This window comes from Cyanistes caeruleus, chromosome 6 (genome assembly GCF_971803275.1).
Source record: "Cyanistes caeruleus chromosome 6, bCyaCae1.hap1.1, whole genome shotgun sequence".
Classification (NCBI taxonomy): Eukaryota; Metazoa; Chordata; class Aves; order Passeriformes; family Paridae; genus Cyanistes; species Cyanistes caeruleus.
The window spans coordinates 24571187-24585534 of NC_141706.1; the positions used below are offsets into that span (position 1 = coordinate 24571187).

Below are 14348 nucleotides of genomic sequence, written 5' to 3' on the forward strand. Positions count from 1 at the left end.
GAAACACCTGTTGGCACTCAAGCAGCTTTTATTAAACTCCAGCCAGATCTCACCCACTGTGTTGATTTTCTTCCCCTGTGACACTACCAACAAGATGAGGTAAATCAGTGCCCAAGAAACCTTTATTTCTTCCTCTCTCCATGTCTGGGATTTCAGTGTTAGTAAGAATATTATTACAAAGTTGGGGTTTCTCTCTGTCACTGCAGTGTGATTTCATGCACTCACCAGCACATTCAGGTTTATGAACTTCATCCAGAGCCTGGTCTTTAGTAATCCCTCCATACTTTGTTCTTTCAGTTAAGAATTTTTTAATTAAATATTAGCAGTCTTAAGTAACAAAGAAGAATTAAAAGCAACAGAAATAACCCAGCCTAAACAAAATCACCTGCTCCTGCTTTTTGGCTTGCATTGTGATTTTTGCAACTGCTCTGCATATCATTTCCTGCATGGAGTTTTCTTAGCAACAGTGTTAACAACTGGCCAGGTCTAGACCCTAACATTAACTCATGTTTTGGTTCATATGCAGTGTCAAAAAAAGGAATGCTTCTTGGTAAACCAAAGAATATTGAAATTTTAAATGCCCAAACTTCCTCTACAAGAATTAGCTGAACCTGACCAATGCTACCTAGTGACCTCCCTTTTTATCATGGTATGAGCATAATATGGGATTGTAGCATGACCTGCATCTGGCCAGTGAGTAGCTGGTTGTTTTGTGACAGGCCACAAACAATCCTAACCCCATATATTTGTAGAGGCGCTGAAATTTAATCAATTTACTCAGCAAAATTTTATTCACTTGTTCAGTTAGCAAAACTAATTACAATCATGATTTGATGGCTGTACTAGGTCAAGGCTACAAGTTTCAGTCCTGAATGTTTGGAAACCTGGAGAGAAAAAGGGGGAAAACATAAATTTGAGAAATTATCCTACTTCTGAGACCTTCTCTATGTTGAAAGGAAGTCCATGATTATTTCTACTGGCAGAAGAAAGGTAAGTTGCAAATGTGATTTGGTAAAAGAAGAGAGCTTGTGGTGCCCTGGGGTCTATTACATAGGAGCTATGGCTGCTACACTTGTTATATAAAGCTGACTGAGACAAGGAGGGAGTTAGAACAAATGTCTCCAACATATTCAAGTACATGCCATTTGTGCTACTGGTATCGCCCCTTTTCTCAGCTTGTGCCTGCATGCCTGTACAGCACAGAACCCAAACACCACTTTTCTATCCTTTCCCTTGGAAATGCTCAGTGCTGCACAGCCAGTTGTTCCAGAGAAGCAACATAACAAGCACATCTCCCTCTGCTTACCCTGCACCTGGAGGGAAACCAAGCCAGACTCCATGCAGGAGGTGTCTGACACCTGGCTCCTGTGTGGTGCGGATCCTGTGTTCACATTTCCCCTCTATGGGCTCACTAACACAAGGTGTCTGGATGTACAAGTGTAGTTCTGCTCTGAGTCTTGCCTGAGCTGTGGGAAACCAAGACAGTGAGCTGGCAGTAGCCTTGCTCTTTGCCATACAGTTTGTTCTTCCAGAGGCAGCAGGGAATGGCCCTCTCAGACCCTGCTGAGGTGATGCACAGGGAAACAGACAGGGCACAGGGAAGAGCTCAGCTTTCACCTGTAAGGTGAAGGTGGAAGTTGTGCCTCCTCTGGTTCCTAATCCATGAGGGTTCTGTCTTGACAACACTGCCTTTTTTGAATGAGGTGAGGCGCTTTATGAAGCCTCTTCTGAGAAATTGCTTTGCCCATCTGTGAGGGGGCAGCTTCTGCCTTGCAGTGAGGGACAAGGTACCTCAGTCACAGAGAAACTGGGCTGATGTGTGACACCAGTGTTTATATGCTGCTGATGAAGCAAGGAAGGTCTATCTGCTTTTGGAGCTGCTTCGTTACATTTAGATTTTTAGTTTAGTTTCCCTAAAATAAGAGGCAGCAGGGAGGATATACTGTCCTCTGCCTACAAACCTTTTCCAGATGCCAGAATGCTCCAAGGGGCTGAGACACCCAGGAGAACAGGTTCTTCCAGCAGGCTGAGAGAAAAGCATCTTCCTAGTGATTCCAAATGGTTAGCATTCAGAAACTGGTTCTGATCTCACTGGAAGCTCTTTGTGCATGTGCTGTGGGGAGGACTTTTCCTGCTCCCTTCCAGCTTTAGAATCCCCTGAGCCTGTTAGTAAAAAGAAGCCACAAGAGAGAGAGTTGTCACAGTGAAATACAGCAAAAAACTTCCCCAAAAGACAATATTTATCCAAGGCAATAAGGAGGAGCTTCCTTATTTTGCAGAGCTATCAGTTTTACACCTCTCCAGCTTTAACATTTATTTCCAGGCTGCACAAGCCAGCGTGACCTGCCTTTGTTTGCTTAGAGAGATTGTTTTGCCTTCCAGCAAAAGTACCATTTATTGTTGATTCTCTTTTACTGTTAAAGAGAGAATTCTGCTTGAGGGAAGCCTGATATTGAAGGCTGTGAGACTCTCCCATCTCTCTGAGGAGCTTCCTCCACACACTTGTATGGATACACAATCCTCCTCCTTCCCTGGCTTCCTTTCCTCTGACCCAGAGCCTCTTTTCCATCCCAAAGAACAATGGGGTGTCACCTGTAGATAGGAAGTTACCCTACAGATGGGATGTCCTTATAAACCCCCTCCTGGTTGTCCTGCTAAGGTGACTGTGCTCTTGCCCTGGCCTCTGTGTGTGAGGAGCGCTGCGGCTGGCAGATTTTTGGATGAGTTTTTTCCACCACCTCTGAAATAATCCAGTGATTGTGTGCTGGAGAATGAAAGCAGAACGGCAGTGATGGCAAGACTGATCATGCTGGGTTGGATACACATGCAAGCTGACAGTCCAGCCACAGGATCAGAGCAGGAAGACACGATGGCTGTAGATTTGAGCACTTTGAGGTGTGTGAAAGGCATGAAAGGGAATGGTTACTGATAGAGACAATCCAGAAGCTCTGAGTGAGGCCTCCACCTCCACATTACCCATCTTTATTATGGAAGTGCCTGGAGAATTCAACCTTTTTTGTGGGAGTGGAGCCAAGTAAGGAATCCCACCGTTCCTTCTGGAGAAGTTCAGCGGTCTCTCCACAGCTACACATCCTTGGCCCCATGAAAGCTGGGACAAACCTGAATATCCTCTCTTGTTTATTCCAGGACTCCCTTAGGATAAAGTAAGTTGCTGCATTTTCTCACCCTCTAAAGGAATTTCTGTGTATGGCAGAACAAGGGAGGAATCTGCCAGTCTGTATCCACAAGGCTGGGCAAAGAAAGGCACAAAACCTTTTCTTGTGGTCCACTGATTGGGAAGGAAAAACCCAGGAAAATATCTTCCAGCTGCTTTTGTTCACTCATGGCTTCTAAGCAAGAAATTTTGTTCCTCAGGGCACAAGGAAGGTTGGGTATATTCTCCTCAGAGCCCAACCCCACATAAAGCACAAAGAAATTATTTTCCAATACTGTCTCCCTCTTCACAGCTGATTTCAAGGGCAGATCTTGGGCTTTTGTTCAGGCACTGAGGATGTGGCAAGGCTGCTTGCCTAGTAAGACACAAGGTCTCAGGCTGGTTGTCTCTGGTCCAAGCCCTATGGAGCTGCTGACATCCCTGCATTTCAGATTTTGTACTGAACAGCTCCAATCCACAGATTGTGAATGACTCAAATGCTCTTCATCAGCAGTTGTTGAATCTTTCCTTTTTACTTTCCAGGAAGGGGGAAGAGACTGATTTATTCACTTTGCTGGGGTGGCAAAGGACAGAAACAAACTGTAAAAAGGAACATCATATTCCAACATTATTCAAATCCTGAGGTTTACTGCATGCAATCTGCCCTTCCAGGATTTCAGCCCTCTCATGAGTGGTATCTTAATTTGCATCCAATTACGAATAAAGTGTGCACCATTTAACTTTCTAAGGGAACTCTCACAAACTGACATGTGAGATGCTTCTCATAGCTTAATGATAAACTGGTTGCAGAAAGCTACTGCAACTCTGTGTGTGTGGTTGTACCACTGCTTTTCAGAGAGCTCAGACTGCTCATCTTCGTCACATGTTCCATGCTGCAAACTTCTCAGGGAGATTTTCATTCTGTTGGAGAGTGAAAAAAGGGGAAAGGAGAGAGTGAGAAGTAAATTTTTTAAAAGGAATGTCATGCAAAGCCCCCTCACTGTGGTGCTGGAGTCCTGAGCAAAGTTTTGTTACTAATATTTCCTTTTACTATGATGATGATTTAGGAGTATCAACGATTTTACTGGGTATGGTGCAAACATTATAAATTGCCTCTCCCAGCCTCTCAAATTACCAGTAATCTAACAGTCTGATGTCAGCAAATCTGAAACCATCAAGTGGCTGGGAATTTATCACCCCAGAGAGAAAGAGAGCACTGATCACCTCCCCCACACGCTCAAGCCTTTCACAGTCCCCTGTGCAGTGTCTTCTTTTTCCTTTAGGAAAACAGAGCAAACCAAAGGTCTATGCCATGACCCAGGATTCTGTATAGCTCCTGAGACTCCAGGGACTGTTGGTAGGGAGCCAGGCCTGGTCTGTGGAAGGCTTGCAGCAAGTGGCATTTTGCATCCAGGCAGCCTTCATTTCAGAGTGGGTTCATCTGTCCAGAGCTGTGTATCCTGCCAGCCCAGCCTTTTAAAAGCCTTTATTAAACAAATTCCAAAGGGATGCTGCCAGGACACCACAATCAGCACTGCTAAGATTTTTTTAAAAATCACTCCACTGCCATTGTTTGAAGAGTATTTTCTATTTCTGCTATTCTTTTTGCTGAGAGGTGGTGACAGCCATGGAGAGATGCATTTGTAAACATGCATAATTCTCTCCTGACTAAGGCCAAGACAATACCCTTTCCTTATCTCAGACGGCAGTTGAATTAATGGTGATGTCAGTCAAAGGATTCTTGATTTTGTTGATTCCTCTCTAGTTCAATCACCAGCCTCAGAGGAGGATATGGGGTTCAAAATGGTCACATGGCCAATAGTTTTTACAAAATTTTCGTGTGTCATGCTGATATGATTGACTTTTGAAAACATCCAGTTTCCCAGTCCTCCAGTAAAAAAAGTCTCAGTTCTTTCCCTGCTTTAGATAATCATATTTTAGTCTCTGGGGAGATGGTAGGCCCAAATTCTGGAGCAAATGCTAATTAAATAGCTGTATTACAGCCACACTGGTAGCTGTACAGGACTGGTAACAAAAGGCAACAGCTGTGTGAATATTTTTCCCCCTTCAGTGCTGAAGCTGGTGTGTTGAACAGAACTTCTTGCATCCCCCATTCCCTCTGTTATGCAGGTGCTTTGCACAGTGCAGAGCGCCATGTGGGCCTTGGGTTCTGACCATGGTGGAGCACAACAAGCAAGGGCGAATGAAGCTGCCCTTCTGACAAGCAAGAAAAGATGCCTCATCCTCAAACAACTCTATCCCACTCCTGAGAGGTCAGCTCACCATGGAAAAAGTGGATTTGCTCCTTTGGGTGATGGGAAAGGCTTAAATCAGTTGAAAAAAGGAGGCCTGGAAACTTGTCCTTTTTTCTTTTTTAGGAATGAGGAATTAAGTATTTTTTCCTCAGCTTGGTCTTTTTTCATTACAAATGAAGCCAGGTATGACCTGGCTTTTCCTCTGAAGTGATGTGGAAATGGGTGAGTTAATACCATTGTAACATGATAAATGTTAAAGAGAATTAATTTGAAGGGGATTGATGAGGAAAAAAAGATACAACCATATTTTCTTTTGTCAACACTTAATCAATTAATATTTTCAACGAAGAGCTGGGAGAATAAGACTCTGAAAGGAGGTCTCAAGCCATCCAGAACCATGGGGGATCTCCCACCACTCCTGCTGTGCCTGTGGCTCCATGTGCCTCTGTTACTTGGTCATTTTGTTTGGGTGCTGCAGCTGGAACACTTCACAGATGTCTGAGGCTGTCAGACTCAAAGATGCCCTAGTGAAGCTAGAGCACTCAGTTCTAACACCCCTTGGCATTTCCAGCAGCTTACTTGAGTGCAGCAGATACTTTTAGCAAGATTAGAGGCTCTGAGATCAATCAAAAACATGCAGGGACCTCCTAACAAAACAGCATCTGTAGATGCAGCTGACACCTCAACTCAAAACAAACCAGCAGTTTTTAGCTTCTGGTAAGCACCATCCCTATAGGAGAAAGGCAATTTCGTCCTCCTGCCTGGCTGAATGATGTAACTAAAGCAACCCAGCTCTTGTGAAGTGTCCTTTACCAATACAGAAGCAGTGTGGGCTCTCAGTGCCCACTTCTCCCATAGTGTCTCATTTCTGACTGACAGACAAATCTTGCTGTACTTTCAGCTCTCCCCCTCATGGGCCTGTTGCTCTCATAAACTACCCTGGCTTTGCACTTGTGTCCTGTGCTTTATGGCACAGTTTGACACTCACTGGTTGCTTTACACTCTCCTGCCTACCCCTACAATGTATAGCAGGACAGGACTGAAGGGCCAAGGATGTAAATGGGGCTCCCAGGTCTGTGGGCAGAGGTTGTGTGTGGGGCTTGGTTGAATCAATTAAAATCTATAGCTGTCACTCTACAGCTATCTGAAAGGAGGTTGTGGGGAGCTGGGGGCCAGTCTCTTCTCCCTGGGAACCAACGACAGAACAAGAGGAAATAGTCTCAAGTTGTGCAGGGGAGGATTAAATTAGGTATTAGGAAAAACTTCTTCACTGAAAGGGTGGTCAGGTGTTGAAAGAGACTGCCCAGGGAAGACTTGGAATCATTATCCCTGGAAGTGTTCAAAGGGCATGTGGATGTGGCAACTGGGGATATGGTTTCGTGGAGAACATGGCAGGTGCTGGGTGAATGGCTGGACTTGACAGTCTTAGATGTCTTCTTCAACCATGATAATTCTGTGTCCTCCAGGCCCTGACACAGCTGCAAAGGAGCAGTTGTAAAAGTTGTGAGTCTTGGGTACAGTGAGAGCCTCCAAGACACTTGTGCCTGGCAGTGGGCAACTGCAGACACATGAAGAAGAGCCCAAGAACAGATTGAGGCCAGAGTCACAGCCTCCACCAGTGTATGGTTTCTGTATTTTATGGTGCCTTTGTCTGCCCTGAATCTCTCCATTCTTTCCTGTCCAGAATCCAACACATCCTGCTGTGGGCAGTTCTGCAGTGTCATTACACATCATGGGGAAAGCTCCTGTTCCCCCTGAACATTATTAATCTGTTGTCTCTTGCCTTTGTTTGAGTTCTCTGAGCATTTTTATCGGAGGAGGCAGAAGTTAGTTATCTTTGCTAATTTCTTCTATGCCATCTGAACTACTGATTTCATTATTCCAATGGGCACAGAATGGCTGAAGGCTACAAACTCTGTGTGCTTGAACATGTCAGAAAACATGCAGTGGATTGGTAGCAGACTCTGTGTCTTCTCTCTACCTTTGAATGAGTTGATTTTAGTAACTTGATGGCATAGAGGGAAAGGGATGAAGGTACCCAGACAGATGCTTCTCTCTGATATTGCAACTACTAGACTCTTTCAGACAAAAGAGAGCTAACAGCACTGTGAAACCATGGCCTCTCTTGCCTTATCCCAGCCTGGCTGGTTGCCAGGCCAGCTAGGCAGATGAAATCCCACTACATCTCATTGCTTGCTATGACCTGATGCTGAAAAATGCACTTTTTCAGTCCATGTTCTTGTGTGCTACCCATCTCCTGAGCCATAGAAATTCAGTTTGAGACAGGGAATGACATTCAGCTGTGCTCTTATCTCCTCCACAAAAATGAGTATTTCTTTATAAGTCTGTTTTTGAAAAAAAAGTCAGGGCCTCGGGAAAACAATCCGTCCTGCCCCTAAAATACTGGGATATACAAACACTGAGATCTTGGCCTCAGTGTTAAAGGTCACTGGAATAAGCTGCACCTCTCTGCTCTCTCTCCAGTTGCTTATTCTTTCAATTCTGCCCTTCAACTCTGAATGTGTCCCTGGATATTATTCCTTCAGACAGCCGGTCCCCAGCAGCTTAGAGGATACTCCTGCATCCACAAGAGCAGCTGGATCTCCTCTGCATGCCTGCAAGGCTAAAACCCGATGATTATTTCATGGGAAAAGATGGGAGGGAGAGACTCGGGTAGCCGGAGCAGACTAGCTTAACCCCTACGCTGCTGGATCTCCTACGCCGCTGTTGTGCCAGTGATCTGGCAGAGTGTGGGCAGGTTGGGACACACCCAGGTGCTGCCTGGATGCCCTCACTTCTGAAAGAATGATTGGTAGAAGAGACAGAGGTGAGGTAGTACCAAGCAGGGGAAAGAAATGCAGCTTAAAAATAACACATCACCTGCAGGTTTTGAGGAGAGACAGCAGAGAGGAGCTGGGAGATGCTGCTGCATTCCTTGGCAAGGGGAAAACCACCAGGGCTGGGTATCCTTTCTGAAATGGTCATGTTGTAGTCACACTGGGCTTTTTCTCACCTGGAATAATTTTCTACTTTCAGAGGAAACAATATTATTGCTCTTAAAGGCTCAGGCTGATACTGAGAGTGAGCCAAAAAAGCCATTCTTTGAGGAGGGCCCCTGGGTGCCCTGCAGATGGTGAGCACAACCAGTAGCCTTCAGTGGGTGAGGAGAAGTGGGCAGGTGGTGGCACAGTTCCCTAGAAGAAAAGCCCCTCTGTTCTTTCCCTCAAAGCCTCCTGCCGTAGCTGGAACCTTCAGTCCTCTCCAGAGCTCTGCCTGATCCAGAGGCCTTTGCCAGGCCTTCTGCCTTGCTTTGGTGAGCAGGAAAATCCCTCGGGGAATATTTGCTCTTTTACTCCTTCAGCCTGGCTGTCTGCTGGGCTTGGTTCCATCCTCAGCCCCAGCTGCTCTGCAGCTCCAAGCTGGACCCCGTTCCTTCCTTCCTTCCTTCCCCACACCCCCACCCCTTACAGCACGACCCTCCAGCTGTGCCTGCGCCAGAGTGCAAGTGCAGGCTCTCAAAAACAGCCCTGATGCTTTGCAAGGAGACTCGGGGATTATTTGCAATGCCCTCCCTGCCCAGATCACTCCAGTTCTTGCTCCCAAATATTTCTGTTTACCGCTGTTCAGCACCTCTCGAGTGCAGCTAGTGCGTGGTGAGGCATGTGAGCTCCTCGGTGTACCCCAAGCAGGGAAAAGCAGTCTTACACCCTATTTGCAAATGAGGACTTTCCACCCCCGCAGTGAGAGCCCTACTGCTCCTCCCGTACTCGGGGGGAAGGCTGCCTTGCTGGGCACAGGCACGTCCCTGCAGGACAGGGGAGGATGAACTGCAGATCCCTCGGCACGGTTCCCTCCTCCTCCCCTGCCAGCAGCATCAGCCTGACGGAACTTTGAGCCGAGCTGTCACAATGTGAGTGGGAAGTGGCAGCACAAAGGGACTCGCAGCCCGTATGGATCTGCCCACCATCCTGGCTCCCTTCGTGCCCAGGCTGTGGCTTGCTTCCCGCAGCCACTGGCAGGTGGGGAGAGAGGGATGCAGAGGGGACAGTGCCCCACGGTGTGTGCTGTGTGACCCCTCGCCCAAGAGCTGCTCCGTGCTGCACCCACCACCAGCGTGTTCTACGCCCTGGCTCTGGGTTGACACCAGCTCGGTATCGGGCTATGCGTGAGGAGAAATGTGTCCTTGGGATAACACCCCACAAAAGATGTTAGAAGGCCGCTTGCCCCTCCTTGAAGAGAAGTTTCAGCATGTCTCCTCTGATCTCTCTGCCGTCCGCTTCATCCCGAGTTCGCTGCACTTGGTGGAAGCAGTTCAGTCAGATTTTGGATTGCATCTGTGTCAGCAGGGAACAGCAAAGCCTGCCAGCTGAGGTGGGAGATGCCAGCAAAGCAGTGGCGCCCTCTCCTGCCGCATCCTTCCTTTTCGGTTTGCAGGCAAGTCCTCCCTGTCTTTGCAGGCTTCGGTGGGATAAAACATCCGCTCTCTCCCCCACCCCGGGAAAGCCAAACTTAGCGCATCCTCCCGGAGACCCCTTCTTCCACAGCAGTTTGCAAGCCACCGCTCCTAGGTACGGTTTGGCAGCTTTCCCCCTTTTGCATCTCATTTCCGTCTAACCGTCTCTAAATTCGTGCAGACTCGTTTATTTCCTTTGTCGTGTGCTCCTGACATGAGAATTCCTGGCTCCTAGATTGGATTGAGGTCTGAGCAGATCCTGTGCTCACCTATCCTGCCCCAGCAGTCCTGAGGGTGGCAGCTGGGCTCTTTCTACCTGCAGCACACCCTGGGCTTTGTTTGCAGCTGCCTGGTACATGGAGCTGTACAAATCTGTACTGGTGTGCAGTGGAAAGGGAGAGGTCTGATTCCTTTGGTACAGGGCTTGTAATTCCAGCAGTGGGGTCCTGCAGCAATGAATCAGTCTCAGACTGACACAAATGGACCCCTGCCCTGCAAACTCAGGTGTAAGAAATGAATTTGAAAGGGGATTTTTAATCTATATAAACACCATTCGAGATAGTATTAATTATTTCACAGAAGCTGATCAGGTTTAAAGGGGAGAGAAGACATTTTGTCATTGACTGTAGTAGTTATAAAATGAGAATATGATGCAGGTTTGGAGGCTGAGATTGTTTTATTTCCACACGGATCTCATGTGTGAATACAGAACACTGCAGTGAAAGAAACATGCACATTACTCTGCATATGATTCCCCAGTGAGGTGCCTCTCTGTTTAGGCAGAGTTTTCCAGCAGTCAGTCGTCCTTCATAAGCTGAGCAGCAAATGCTGCAACCTAAGATGCTCGGAAAGTTGTCTGTTATTGTAGCTATTGCCATTAGCAAAAACTTCCAGCTTAAGAGGGAGTGGCAATAGCTATAGCATGGTACTAAAGGCAGAGGTTCCAGTAGCAAATGATGAAGCCTAAGAAAACTGCAAGCTTGAGATCATGGGAAATATAGGAATCACTGACCCTATATAGTCTGCACACTTTCTTCTGCCAGCTGATGCTAAATCTACATTTGTTTTGAACAGCAGAGAGGGAGGAGGTTGGCTGGCAAAGGGTAGAGTCAGGATGTCCACTGATCTGTGTCCTTGCTCTGAAGTTTGACAGTGCTGTTGGAGACCTTCAAGCCATTCTGTTTTCCTTTGGCAGCCACTGCAGTCCAGCCCTGAGGGAGGACCTTGCTAGCTGATTTGGGATGTGGTTTTTGCATTGATGCTGACTCAGATGGTTTACAAAGGTAAATTCTGAACCTCATCTACCTGCTACTGTTTCCTGAGATGTTGGGGGAGTCAGAGCATGGGAGCAGACCGTTTGTCATCCCCAAATCAAAAGAAATATTTGAAAAGTTCACTTGGAAACACAAATGGTCATTGGCTAGGGGTCAAATCTGGGAGTCTCTTACACTTGAATAACCCCATATGGAATGGTATTGGCAGGAGCCAGCACCCTCTAGGGCATACAGACATGCTGCATTACGCATCTGAAATGCATGGCCGTGCATGAAGACTGCCAGAGTCAGCAAGAAACAGCTGCAAAAGAAGCACCAGATTTTGATGTAATATGTACTGCCTTCCATTGGATCAGAAACAAAATCCGTGGGGAAGAGGGAGAGCTGTCCATTCAGGCAACCTAGCTTTCTATGGTAAAATGGTCACTTCTTCTGCCAGCCTTCAGCAAGGGATTAGATCCCCTCAGCAAAATGACACCCCACAACCTACACCCATGGAGCACCCACCAAGGACACAAGTTGCAAAGACAGAGTAAAATTTCTAAATCCCTGTTGGATTTGGGGCTTTCAGCCCTGCTATGTCACTGTGAGCCCAGGAATTGCCAAGGAGAACAACTATTTTCTAATATGATGACCCAGAGGGGGTTAAATACATATCAATTCACTCTGCTCTGCTCAGCCATTGAAAGTTGTTGGATACTGATAGAGCAATAAAAGGCTGAGCTCAGCTGTCACTCAGTGGTGAAGCAGGGCTGGTGCCCTTTGGCAGTGGTAGTGGGACAAATAGGTTGGGAGGAGGTGTTCTTACCTGCCTGGTGAGAATCTGTCTGGAAGAAGTGGCTTTAAGGTTCAGATTCCTCCAGGGAGAGTGAAGCTGGGGGATGGAGAGTGTGGCCATAAGCATAATATGTGCTAGTTCAATGTCAAACATCTTGAAATACTCTGGGTTTGTTTTTCCTAAAAACACAGCACTCTGCTGCTTACTGTAGGCTGCAAGGTACACTCGCTTTTAGGCTTTTTTCTCTGATCCTAAGCATTATAAATCTGCCTTATTGCTAGTGGGTGAAAGCTCAGGTATCTAAATCACTATTATGAAACTGGAAATACACCATCTGAAAGCCATAATTCATGACTGCAAAATAGCCAGAGTTGACAATGCTGCAGATAGCTCAGGTCCAATGCATCTGAATTAATTTCCAAAGGTTCCTCTCCTGCATTTCCTCCTCCTAAAGGCTCCTGACTGCTCTGATGTGGGTGATCTTGATTAATAATGCAGAGATGTGTGAGAAGGCAAAAGCAGCATCAATCCCTAGAGGCAGTTCAATAAAGCAACAAATGGTTTTCTCCTGAGGTGTGTATTTATCCTGATGGTGCTGTGATGAGACAGATAAAAAGCTATGTAGGAAGGCTGGTTCTGGTGACTCCTGGAGCAACAGGCATTTTGCATGGCTCCCTTCTGCCTCAAGACAGATTATAGGTTTGGGTCTCCTCTTCCTCAGCAGAAGTACTCATGAGATCCTGGCTCCTTACACTCTCAGCTCCTCAGAACTCAGAGAACATAAACATTCTGTCCCACAGGCCCCAGCTGCTCTGGAGAATATAACTTTAAACTTCACTTCCAGGGGGAGCCAGAGGAGCAAATATGTAGTCGAGGATTAAACAGAAGTGATTGGCATGGGGACCTCTTCTGTGTCAGTTCTGTGGCTGCTTTGCCAGAGTGGCACAACATGCATGGAGAGGCCTGGGATTAGCAGACATAGTTTAAATGCCCTTGCTATGGTAATTTATATAAGATGCATGATATCCTATTGGATGAAATGATGCCCTGATTAGCTCACTCCCCTGTTTTCTATTCAGATTGCTCAGATGTGTTTCAGTGCTGGTAGAGGTAGCAATGCAGTAATATAGGTTCTCAGTGTGGATAAAATGGCATTGCTTTGTTTCCTTCAGAAAATCAGTTCATCTTCTCACACACAGGTCTAGACTAGGATTCTCCTATTCCCTCCTGTCCCTTTGTTCAAGGGAACAAACCCTTGAACCACCACCAATGTAACTCTGCTCTGTCTTCCTGCATCTTACTGGCAGGAGCTGGTCCAACCAGCCACCACTCAACACCCTCCTGACACGCTTGTACAGACAGAGCTCCTCAGTAACACGCTGGGAGCCCACTATTCCAAGGCCTTTTTGACTCTGGGCTCTACCACCAGCTTTAATATGGCAGCACCTCCTGGGGGGCTGAGAATAAATGGGCTGTGTATGTGTTTGTCAGTACTGGGTATGTGGCCTGGAGCAAGGCATGCAGGCAAAATGGAAATAACTGAGAAGCAACATTACCAGAATGTCCAGAGGGACAGACTCTGATGGCATACACGCACCTCCACACTCAGACAAGTACCCTCTGTGCATGCAGTGACAAATGAAACTTAACATGAACCAAAGGAAAAATGCAGCTCGGCAACTCAAACCCTCGGCGGAAAGAAACCAATGTGAAAGCACATCTGCAAAAAATATGGCAAATTAACAACCTTATTCATTAACAAATTCTCTTGTGATGAGTAATGTCTCCTGGCACCTAGCAAGCAGTCAACCTCAAGCTAGCAGAAGTCAGGAAGGATGTTGAATAATCCTGTTTTTTGCATCAGGTGACCATTCTGAAGGTATGTGTCCTCCCTAGCTCTTTTAGAGGCTCTAGCCCTTTCAAAGGGAAGGCTGCAAGCTGCAGTTGCAATCCATGAATATGACCCCTGAAATGTAGTTATTTCTTTCAAGAGTCCTGGCCCTCTTTTGCAGGATCTCCAGTTTTCACTTCCCTTTCTGCTCTCTAACCTATTAAACCAGAGAGATAACATGTTACTGTAAGTAAGTTAAAAACTACTAAAAGTGGTCTGTGATCTGCTAAAAACTTGGGAAGTTTTCTCTGGCCTTTTGGGTAACTGTGTGCACTTCCTCAAGTATTGCTTAACTTGCTTGGACTGCTGAGGCTTTGACATGGCTTTAGGATGTAAGGGAAAACAGTGGCTGTGTGCAGCCATTAACAAATGGAGGGCCACAGACCTCACTCATTGACATCAGGGGCCAGCAATGGCAGATTTTTTCACTGTGTTGTTGTTCAATGAGTTGTGCAATCACTCAGGGTTTAGAAGGATTGCACCCATTACCTTATTAATTCAAACAGCATGCTGCCAGCCTCAGATAAAGGGGAGTTAACAACC

At 46.5% G+C, this 14348-nt stretch overlaps 1 long non-coding RNA gene across 2 annotated transcripts; it reads left to right on the top strand.

The window, feature by feature from the left end:
- Nucleotides 1–7: 7 nt before the first annotated feature.
- LOC147652526 (uncharacterized) lies at nt 8–13767 on the top strand. 2 transcript variants are annotated; one of them, XR_015288730.1, is made up of 6 exons: nt 8–99; nt 847–990; nt 5285–5427; nt 5533–5631; nt 11058–11145; nt 11345–13767. It is a non-coding gene; the product is annotated as an uncharacterized LOC147652526 (long non-coding RNA). The 2 variants fall into 2 exon arrangements; XR_015288729.1 differs by lacking the exons at nt 11058–11145; nt 11345–13767 and adding an exon at nt 6876–9575.
- The last annotated feature ends 581 nt before the right edge of the window (nt 13768–14348 follow it).